An 11,665-nucleotide genomic window follows, 5' to 3' on the forward strand; every position below is an offset into this window, starting at 1 on the left:
AGGAGCACTCATCCTGGGAAACAAACAAATCAGAAGCAAAACAAGGGGGAAAGGGATAACAAATAAGAAAAGGAAGAAGATGCCTAGAAACATATTGCAACGAGACTCAAACAATACATTTATAACCAGACACAGAGGGGTCGTGGCCAAGCCTTTTTTTTTTTTTTTTTTTTTTTTTTATTTACGCCTTGAACGGAAATCAATGGAAACGCCAACATCATAATTTAACAAGACTTTACACACTTACTAATATTTACCGTAATTCAATGTGAAAGCCCTGTCACCAAAACGTCAAAAGAAAACGAACCTTTAACGACGGGGCACCGTAGTCAGAACCTGTTTTTGTATTAATTGATGTTCCCCGAAGGGAGTGGGCCGAATCCCGGATGTACTGCTATACCGGGCCAACCCGTGCCGGGACGAGGCAAGCCTCTATTCCACGGCCCAAATCCAAAAATCAGTTTAATATACTGGCTGTTCAATGAACAGCGTTTCAGATTTAAGCTGAAAAGAACAGATACTACACACATGATCTTAGCCAAAAGGCCGAGAAGCGATAACGATTAATATTAAAACAATAGCGCGGAAAGGGATTATTCGTCTTGAAATACTGTTTGCTATTGTTCTTCTATTATTTATTTTTGCCTTTTTTTGTTTCCTGGTGTGAAAACAAAAAAGACTCCGGCGCGTCCACCGCAACTCAACGAAACCCGGGAGAGAGAGATGAGCAAGAAATCTCCGGCTTTCTCAGATTAACAGAGACATATACATTCTTAAAAATATTTCTATCATGCATTTTCATACACCTCGATCATATTTCACCAAAATCTTGTTGAAAAAATTAATCCAGACAAAAAATGGGATCAATGCATCAGTGAGCGAGAGCGTCGGCACTAAATGCCGTACGTACGATGTACCGGGACAAGCATATCAATAGATGGCGCCCTTCAACACTCCCGGTCATCGCGCCTCGGCGTTTCCCATCTGGGTATTTCTCAGGCCCTGCCAATGGGTCCCACATTAGGGGCGGGGAAATACTTCAGTTTGTCAGTAAGCTCCGTGGCCGAGTGGTTAGAGAGCACATGTAGAAAGTAATAGATCGTGGGTTCGAGTCCCAGCCTGCCGCTTTCCTTTAATTGCTTGGTTATTGTTTTTTGTTTTTTTTATTTTTTCACTTACTTATTTCCCCTTTTTGTAATAATTACTATTTTATTTCATTGATTTATTGTTTATTTCGTCATGAAGTTATAAGAAGAAAATTCGAAAGAAAGAAAACATTCGTCATACCGTTTGCATTTGCGCTTATAATACTTATGTATCAATATCAATGCGGTCCCGCGGGGAGTTAATTGAAGAGAGAAAGAAAGAAAAGAAACAAACGGGAATCAAATGTCAACGCACCATTATTTGTCCATTTTTGTAACCTTTGGTGAATAAGTCATTCACATTCTACATGAGGCAACATTTAAGACAATACATATACATACATGTATGGCTAATGTACTCAGCCGGCCGGCCGGTCACATACGTTAAGGACACAGTGGGAATTCTATCTGGAACAGTGTTCTATTGTTTATAAAAAAAATAGAGAAATTGATTTCGGCTATGAGTGAAGGTAGAGGTGGAGTTAGACAGGCAGCGACAATCTCTTTTTTGAAGGTTGTGGGTTGTGGTGGCTCTGAAAAGAGCCTTTTGGGTTTGTGGATGCAAAGTAAGTTCTTTTCTTTACTTTGACACTTTGGCGGTCTTCTTGGGCAGAAGAACTTGCTGGATGTTGGGAAGGACACCACCCTGCGCGATGGTAACTCCGCTCATCAACTTGTTCAACTCCTCGTCGTTGCGTATAGCAAGCTGCAGATGGCGGGGATTAATTCTCGTCTTCTTGTTGTCTCGTGCAGCGTTTCCGGCCAGTTCCAAGATCTCCGCGGTAAGGTACTCCATCACTGCCGCAAGGTAGACCGGTGCACCGGCACCGACACGCTGGGCGTAGTTGCCCTTACGCAGAAATCTGTGAACACGACCCACGGGGAACTGGAGTCCCGCCCTGGAGGACCTGCTCTTGGCCTTGCTTCTTGCTTTGCCGCTCTTTCCTCGCCCAGTCATCTTGACAGTATAGTGACAGAAGATGAATGTACTCTGCAGTAAAGGTGGTGTGTGAATGAACCCACTTGGAAAACACGACACTAGTTATAGCGTTCTGGTGGATTGGCTGAAGCGTGCCAAGTAGCCAATCACGCGACACGGGCGTGCCCGTCGCACGGTTGGGTGCACCGCATCCATTTTGGACGCGGGGGACGAGGGAACAAAAAATTACAACTGTGTCATCGTCGTTCAAAGTAATGGAATCACTAGATAAAACACAGAAACATGCAACATTCTTACCTCCATTTTAAGACGTTTTATTGTTATTCCGCCGAAGAAGTCCCATGATCTTTCGACCAGCCTCCGCACAATGGCAGTGATTCGTTGCTCTCACGCGGCGGTTAAAACTGGCCTCGGTTTCTTGCTAGATATTTGTAACATCCCACAGACGAAATCCTAATTTATTTTTTAATAGTAACCCACTCAACAAAATGCAAGCACTCGTCCGGATCGGGAGATTGAAAGAAATGACCAATTGACAAAGGCTGTGGCATAAATTAAATTATGTGTTTACGACGACGACAAGACTCAGGGATTAACTTTAATCGCATTACCTCCCCTCGCCTCACGAAGGGTAAAAAATATTAAAAAAAAAAGAGAGAGAGTGAAAGGGACACAACAGAATAAAAAAAGGTTAGTTGTAAAACCTAAGAAATGGGCTGATCGGGCGAACTGAGCTGACTGGCAAATCTCTTTTTGGAAACTGTGTTGGCTCTGAAAAGAGCCGTTTGGTTTTGAAGCCTTCAAAATTTCTATTTTGAAGTCGTGTACTTGGTGACGGCCTTGGTGCCTTCGCTGACTGCATGCTTAGCAAGCTCCCCGGGAAGAAGTAGGCGTACTGCTGTCTGCACTTCACGGCTTGTGATGGTGGACTTCTTGTTGTAGAGAGCGAGGCGAGAAGATTCGCTGGCGATGCGCTCAAACACGTCGTTGACAAAGCTGTTCATGATGCTCATTGCCTTGCTCGAGATTCCGGTGTCGGGGTGCACCTGTTTCATCACTTTGTAGATGTAGATGCCGTAGCTCTCCTTGCGACGCCGGTGCCTCTTTTTGTTTGCGCTAACCGGACCCTTAGTATTTCCGGCCTTCTTCTGACCTTTTCCGCTAACTTTGGGAGCCATATTGGAGGACTTGGAATGTATCGGATCGTGAGATCGAATGAAAGACCAGCACGTCTTGGCCGGCTTTTATTGTGCACAGCTTGGATTCTGACCACCCATGCATCGTCCACTTTCCCGCCAGTGACCGCTAACCCATGCGTGAAGAAAGCGGTATGCGTGCATAGTTATACAATGCACGCACGGCACGACCCCCCCCCCCCCCCCTCCCCGGCAAGGGTATTTTTAGCCTTTTTCTCAGACTGACACGTGTATAAGTGTCCTTCTTAAATATTATTGTCTACTGAATTTCTGGGAATAATAAAGTCATCTCCAGCGGAGGGCGAATTAATATGTCGTAGTGCACCAATACTTCTTTAAATGTTGTTTCCCCCTTATGCACCATCCATTTATAATGAATCATACAATGTAACGCAAAACCGACGAAAATAAGAGAACGAGTACCTGTAATTGTCAAAACAGATAGGAAATATATATCATTATTACCATGCCCATAACAATTCAATTTTGCCTGGAACACGTTTCGGATGAGGCATACGTATAGAACCCAAAAAGTGGAATGTATTTGGACAGAATATCAACAATAATAATTCGGAAAAAATCAACGGCCCTTTATTCTTTATTTGAAGGAAAACTCAGGGATTGGACTTAATCTCTCTTTGAAGAAGTAGTGGCTCTGAAAAGAGCCGTTAGTTTTATTTCTTTTTGCGCACACAACGTGCTCAAGCTCGTTCACCCCGAATTCGGCGGGCCAACTGGATGTCCTTGGGCATGATGGTGACCCTCTTGGCGTGAATGGCGCACAGGTTGGTGTCTTCGAAGAGGCCGACGAGGTAAGCTTCGCTCGCTTCTTGCAATGCCATGACGGCAGAACTCTGGAATCGCAGTTCAGTTTTGAAATCCTGTGCAATTTCACGCACAAGTCTCTGGAATGGCAGCTTTCGGATCAGCAGTTCGGTGCTCTTCTGGTAGCGGCGAATCTCACGGAGGGCGACGGTTCCCGGTCGGTACCGATGGGGTTTCTTGACACCGCCAGTCGCCGGTGCGCTCTTGCGGGCCGCCTTGGTGGCCAACTGCTTCCTGGGGGCTTTCCCCCCGGTGCTCTTTCTTGCCGTCTGCTTGGTGCGCGCCATGGTCAAGGGTATGGTTTGATGAACGGTGATCACAACTGAGTGCAGATTGAGCGAACGGACCCCGCCTCTTAAGGCCGGCGCATAGCATCCTAGGTTGGAAGCCTAACATGGGCTATCTTCCGATTGGGTGCTTCGGGGGCCAAGCGGAGACGCTTCAGTGATCACGATTTCCGTACGTTGAAAAAGTATAGACGTTAAATTTCAATCGAAAATGCTGCTTTTCCGAGCCTATAGTATTATGAGCCCTCGGCAACAGAATCCATTTGGGATCGTTGAGACTACAATATTTCTCCCACCCCCTACTTGGGATTAATTGAACCCCAATAAACACCCCCTCCCCCACCCCTAAAAGAAAAGTGACAAACATACGGATTTCCCTGGCTGCTGTTTATGTTTGTTTTGTAATAAAGACAATAATCACACACACCTTCGCGAACAAAATGGCTGTTTATGTTTGTTTTGTAATAAAGACAATAATCACACACACCACCCATTCGCGAACAAAATGTCACGGATCCCTCTATACGTTCCCCGCTATATCCTGAGACGAGCACCCAGTAATTATTACTTAATCGACTTTGACAAAAAATGGAGACCAGACATGTTTACAGTGGAAATAGGGAGGGGAAAAGCAACTCTAAGAACACACATGACAAGGACAAGTGAAATCGAGTAAAATCAAGATTCAATCTCTTTTTTGAAATAGTGGTGGCTCTGAAAAGAGCCGTTCGGTTTGATTTTTGGATATGGTGTCTAGCCGCCGAAGCCGTACAGCGTGCGTCCCTGTCTCTTCAGCGCATACACCACGTCCATTGCAGTGACAGTCTTCCTCTTGGCGTGCTCGCAGTAGGTGACTGCATCGCGGATAACGTTCTCCAGGAAAACCTTGAGGACTCCGCGGGTTTCTTCGTAGATGAGCCCGGAGATACGCTTGACTCCTCCGCGGCGGGCCAGCCGACGAATGGCTGGTTTAGTGATTCCCTGGATGTTATCTCGGAGAACCTTGCGGTGTCGCTTGGCACCCCCTTTGCCTAGTCCCTTTCCTCCTTTGCCACGGCCAGACATGTTTGTGTCTCCTCAGTCGGTTGTAGATGATTCAATGGCCATCCCAGCCCCGGCGAGGCAACTTATAGGACATGCGCGGACGCGATATGAGCATGCGAAGCCATCAACTGTTACGGCGCCCTCTGGCGACCAATCGTGGCAGGAGCACTCATCCTGGGAAACAAACAAATCAGAAGCAAAACAAGGGGGAAAAGGGATAACAAATAAGAAAAGGAAGAAGATGCCTAGAAACATATTGCAACGAGACTCAAACAATACATTTATAACCAGACACAGAGGGGTCGTGGCCAAGCCTTTTTTTTTTTTTTTTTTTTTTTTACACCCTTGAACGGAAATCAATGGAAACGCCAACATCATAATTTAACAAGACTTTACACACTTACTAATATTTACCGTAATTCAATGTGAAAGCCCTGTCACCAAAACGTCAAAAGAAAACGAACCTTTAACGACGGGGCACCGTAGTCAGAACCTGTTTTTGTATTAATTGATGTTCCCCGAAGGGAGTGGGCCGAATCCCGGATGTACTGCTATACCGGGCCAACCCGTGGCCGGGACGAGGCAAGCAAGCCTCTATTCCACGGCCCAAATCCAAAAATCAGTTTAATATACTGGCTGTTCAATGAACAGCGTTTCAGATATTAAGCTGAAAAGAACAGATACTAATTTTTTGGTTTCGGGATCCTCCTAAAGAAGATCCCAGGATAGGGTAGTCACACTACACCTTAGTAAGTGAGGCTACGAGCCTCCCTACCCTTTGCCTAATAATTAAACTGACAAACACTTAACACGGACAAGACAAACAAACTGTGTAGCCACGCTACCCACGCGTTACCATGGTAGGGTACGACCCTAACTGTCTGCCGAAAACCATATTCAAACAAAATGCATACTATACACATCCAGACGAAACTTCCAAACTTCGATAAAAAAGACCTAAAGGGTCTAAAACATGAGAGCGAAGACTCTCACAGGTTCGACACAAGGCTCTAAAGAGATGCCATGATTCTACTAAAAAAGGGCCTAAAGGGCCCCAAAACCAGGAGCTGAAAGCTCCCACACAAAAGGGACCAAAAGGGTCCCAGTAAACCAGGAGCAAAAATTCTCCCACACAGAAGAGACCTAAAGGGTCTAAACAGCAAACACCAAGGGTTTCAAAAACCTAAAGGCGAAGAATTAGCTGACCTCCGACGACTGTGCAGAGAATTCCCCGCACGCACCACGTAGCACGGAAGCCGTCTTCGGTCAGCCTAGCAAAATCAGCACGAATTCTATCCCTGACCGCGCGCTTAATCCGATGGAGAACAATATCTGCGCTGGCAGTAGACTTATCGAACAAGGTCTCGCAACGCGAAGACCAAATAAGCCACTTGACAACGCAGATCAAGTACCAAACCAAAACACAATCTGCACGGTTATTCAAACCATCAGCATACAATACACAAGGTGCGGTCAGGGAGAAATGTTCCCCCAAGATCCTCCCACCCACATGTTCAACCCAACCCCAAGGAATAGAAACAAAGGCACAATCCCAAAAAAACATGGTTAATAGTTTCCGGTTGGCCACAACCGGCGCGGGGGCACTTGCCGGCCCCATAACCCCAATTAAGAACTTTTTGGGCCGTTTTCACGGCCCGCCAAATGATTCTCCAGTTCAGATCCCGGAGACGGTGATCCAAAACGGAGCAGTTAGCAAATTTAAAAACCAAGGCTAAGTCTTGGAGGACTAAGACCGGTTTCCTAACAGGATCTTGGCCGAAAAAAATCAGGTATAATTGGCGGGAGGTACCCGCTTCCCAGGCAAAATTCGGAGCCAGCTTAAAAACAAGCAAGACCAGCTTGCAAAAATACCCATACCAAGAAGTGAGGTTCAAGGCGTGCGGCCTGCTGTTAGACCAAAACCCAACAGGCAGGATACTACGCAACGAAAATGTTACCCAATAAAGGGCAAAAAACCTCCAAGGAGGACCATCAACATCCAACACGCTCCTCAAACCCCGAACAAAAAGACTATCACATTTATGTCTGATATTAACTACGCCCAGCCCACCCTGATCAACAGGTTGAAAAAGGACTGGGCGCGAAACCAACTCGGTCTTATTAGACCAAATGAAACCAAAAATCCTTGTTCACCACCTTCTCCACCGAGGCGGGGAGGGGGTAAATAGGCGCTAGATAATACAGAGGCGAAAGAATAACTGAATTAACAACCAAAACTTTACCAAGAAGAGAAAGATTTCTCCCTTTCCATTTAGTAAGACAAGTGAGCAGAGCTGGAATTCGTTCCTTCCAGCTCTTCTCACCCATGTTTCCTTACCAACAAAAATACCATTAATTTTAATGGGAGTTCTGGTCCACTTAATGTCAACCAGAGAAGACATATCATCAGGCCAGGCCCCGAAAATGAGGCCCTGAGATTTGGCCATATTCAGGCGAGAACCGCTCGCTAACTCATACTGTTTAATGATACCGAACAGTCGCACCAGCGACAAGCGATCCCTGACAATGCAAGTGTGTGTCGTCAGCGTACTGAACGACTTTGCACTGCAAACCACTGCTGCCTGGAACCACCAGGCCACCGATGCGACCGTCACGGATAACTGTAGCCGCAAACGGCTCAATAAAAAGAACGTAGAGGAGAGGAGATAGGGGACATCCCTGCCTCACTCCCCTCGACAAACCAAACGGATCAGAAAGAACACCATTAACTAAAACTTGACTAGAAATGTCGGTGTACAAAAGTTTGACCCAGTGCAAAAAGTTAGGGCCGAACCCAAAACGACTCATGACTTTAAACAAAAAATTCCAGTTAACTCTGTCGAAAGCCTTCTGTTGATCTAAAGAGATTACAAGGCAGTCAAGGTTCTTTCCATCCACATACGCCACCAGATCCCGTAGGAGTCTGATGTTGTCGTGGATGGACCTCCCCTTGACGCCGCAAGTCTGGAAAGGACTGATGATGTCTGGCAGCACTTTGCTGATACGTAAGCATAAGGCCTTCGACAAAATTTTGTAGTCAACATTCAGCAAAGAAATTGGCCGTTTATTACGGGGATCTAACGGGTCACCGGGCTTTTCTAATAGAGTTAGAATGCCCGACCGCTGAGAAACAGCTAAACAATTCAACTTATAAGCACAACGAAAAACCCCGCAGGTCTGGACCTAACAACTCCCAGAAGGAAATGTAAAATTCCCTGGGAAGTCCGTCCCCACCAGGGGTCCTACAGTTGGCCATCCCCTTCAGTGCATCGGTCAACTCCGAGAGTTCAAGTGGACTCTCGAAATCCAAAAAAAGGTCATGAGGGACTCTGGAGGTTAACGAGTCTAGAAAGGGAGACTGGAGATCCTCCTCTACCGGCTCCTCGCTAAACAAATCGGAATAAAAGGACCGATAAACAGAGGCAATTTCTGCCGAAGTCTCGACAACAACGTCGTCGGCACCGCGGACAGAAGAAATAAACTTTTTTCTGGCTTGCTCGGACTCCAGCCGAAAGAAAAACTTGGATGGCTTCTCCGCATCATTGAGGACACGGACACGAGAACGTATTCGAGCCCCCTCAGCTTCAAAGTCATCCAATGTCTCCAATCTCATTTCAAAGAGTCATACTGGGCTAGAAGCGCGGGGTTAGAATCCCCACTATTCAAATCAAGAAGAACAGATTTAAGAGAAGACATTAAGTCCTCCCTTTTCTTCCGTCGTTTCCTGGCTAAGCGGCTAGAAAAGCTGACCAACATTTGCTTGGAACGCAATTTGACGTCCTCCCACCAGAGGAGTTCATTATCAAACCCCTCCTTGAGCGAACGCCAACCTAAATAAGCTTGCGTAAACTCTTCTCTAAAAACGGCATCAGAAAGGATGGAGACGTTACACTTCCAGTAACCGCTCCCGATGCCGGGGAGAAGGGGAAGGTAAATTTCAAAGTAATAGCATCATGATCAGACAAATAACAGGGCGAGTGCGAACAAGACTCCACATCCAGCAGACGGGACACGTAAAAACGGTCCAGCCTACTGGAGGCGGAGTTCGCCGCATTTCGCCAGGTAAAAGAATGAACATTAGGAAAACGATCTCTCCAACAGTCTTTTAGGGAAAAGGTGGACAAAAGCTGCCGCAACTCCGCGGCTCCCAAACCACACGAAGTAGCAGCAGAACCGCGACGGTCCAAATGGATGTCCAAAACAACAATTAAAATCGCCACACAAAATAATTGGATGATTGCCTCTCAAATGAGAGGCCAGATTAGAAAAGAAAAGACGACGGGCTCCAGGGTCCGTGGGAGCGTAAACTACACAGAGATTAACACTACCCCCGTGACCCTGGAGGGTACCGCTAATAATACGACCCTCAGTATCCACTGAAGAATCGAAAAAACGTAAAGGACTACGCCTAGGAATAAGAATTACAGTACCAGAGGAGAAAGATGTGCCAAAACTGGCAAACATCTCTCCCCTCCATTCTGCACTCCATAAAGCCAAATCTGCAGGGTGATATGACATTCCTGCAGGCAGGATATGTCATAATGATGACAAACTGAAAAATGCGTTTTCTTTTCAGGGAATCACGCATTCCATTAACATTTCAATGAATAATGGAAATCATTGAAATAAATACAAGAAAGGAAAAGAAACAGACTGATGAAGGCGTCATTTTGCCTAGAAAAAATACTCAATACTTCAAATAGGACCTAAGGTCCGCCGATCCGGCATCCAAAACGAAATGTGCATGTTCCTGGATCAGGTGGCTAAACCAGTCATAAGAAGACCGGGTGGTCTTGTCACAGCGGGGACACTTGAATTCCACAGGGGACTTATCCTGATGGACTGTCACCCTGTGGCTATTAAGCTCAGACCAAGCCTGGAAAACCTCCTTGCAAGCAGGAACGCTGCAAGGGATCAAATTTTCTTGGATCCCAGGAAGCTTAAGACTTTTAAGTTTAAGTCTGGCTTTCCTTACTACGGCAACGGTAGGTCCTTTAAGAACCTCCTGTGGGGCATCAGGGGTCTCGCTACATGTTTCCATGCCCTCAGAGCCCGAGCCGGAAAGTTCCTTCTCGGAAGCAATGCGGAGCACGGGCGTCAGTGAAGGAGGAGAACTTTTTTTGTGTTGTACTTCCTCATCCGAAGATGAGGAAGAAATTACACGCTCTTTCTGTTACTTGGTCTTTTCCTGCTGGAACCAGCAGGAACCTTTGGGATTTTTCGCTGGCGTTCCAGCAGAAAAGTGTTGCACTCAGGCTCACTGCAAACAATTTGCGGCGGGCCGTTAACATTAGTGCAATCAGCACAAGAAAGAACAGTGATTTTCCTGTGACCGATGGGGCAGTCACAGGAATACATAAAGCATCAACCCCGTAGGGTCCAACCTGCGTATTGCAGGAACTACACCGCACCTTCGGACGGCTAGACAAGCCGTCCTCCGGCGCGGTGCTGGTTAAGTCTAGTGTTGGTGGTCTCCCCTACGGTTGACGAGCTAGATGGAGATGCATCAGAGGCAGCAGCCTGGGACTCAGGCTCGGCAGGAGTCGACGAAGTCGTCTCCTCCCGCACCACCTGAGCCCAGGTGCGTTTAGGAACTACTTTGTTTGCAAAGGAGTTAGGGCACATCTTAAGTTGTGCCCCTCCTCCCCGCAAACAGTACAGACAACTCGGTTGGGGCACGAGGAAGCCACGTGCCCCACACCAAGGCACTTATAGCCTTTTCCTGCCTGCTTACAGGAATTAGCAAAATGGCCCTGCTGGCCACACTTTGCACAAGTCCTGGGCTGTCCAATGTAGGACACCCAGGCATTTCTATTACCAATCCGCATAACGGACGGTATGTTTTTCTTGATCCTCATACGGTACTGCCTAGTACCGTTGAAGATCGTAGGCTCTCCAGCGTGGGTACAAAACCGACCCTGGAGAACCTCGCCATAGGCACTCAGCAAACGACGAACAATATTGTCGTCGATGCTAAGACAAACATAGTGCATCGTCACAATGGCAATGCCATCAAAAGCAATCACCTGACATCCGGGGATGGATGTCGGGACGGTTGATACGTCTTCGCCAGTTCTGGCGTCTTGAACACACCTTCGAATCGATGCCCTCTGGGCAAAGGCTGGACAGCCGACAGGTGGTCCTTGGCCCACATTCCCAACTTACTAAATTCCCGAAAAAACTAGTTTCGGCGTAACTTCGCCGCCGAACCGCAGCTCGACGGCGCAC

General features: G+C 46.8%; 2 non-coding genes across 2 annotated transcripts; both read right to left on the reverse strand.

Annotated features, from left to right (window-relative positions):
- Nucleotides 1–365: 365 nt before the first annotated feature.
- LOC119733574 lies at nt 366–558 on the reverse strand. The gene has a single exon (XR_005271914.1). It is a non-coding gene; the product is annotated as a U2 spliceosomal RNA (small nuclear RNA).
- Nucleotides 559–5,959: 5,401 nt separating this feature from the next.
- Nucleotides 5,960–6,156, reverse strand: LOC119733487. Its single transcript, XR_005271856.1, has one exon. It is a non-coding gene; the product is annotated as a U2 spliceosomal RNA (small nuclear RNA).
- Between the last annotated feature and the right edge of the window lie 5,509 nt (nt 6,157–11,665).

This window comes from Patiria miniata, unplaced genomic scaffold (assembly GCF_015706575.1).
Source record: "Patiria miniata isolate m_02_andy unplaced genomic scaffold, ASM1570657v1 HiC_scaffold_25, whole genome shotgun sequence".
In the NCBI taxonomy this organism is placed as follows: domain Eukaryota; kingdom Metazoa; phylum Echinodermata; class Asteroidea; order Valvatida; family Asterinidae; genus Patiria; species Patiria miniata.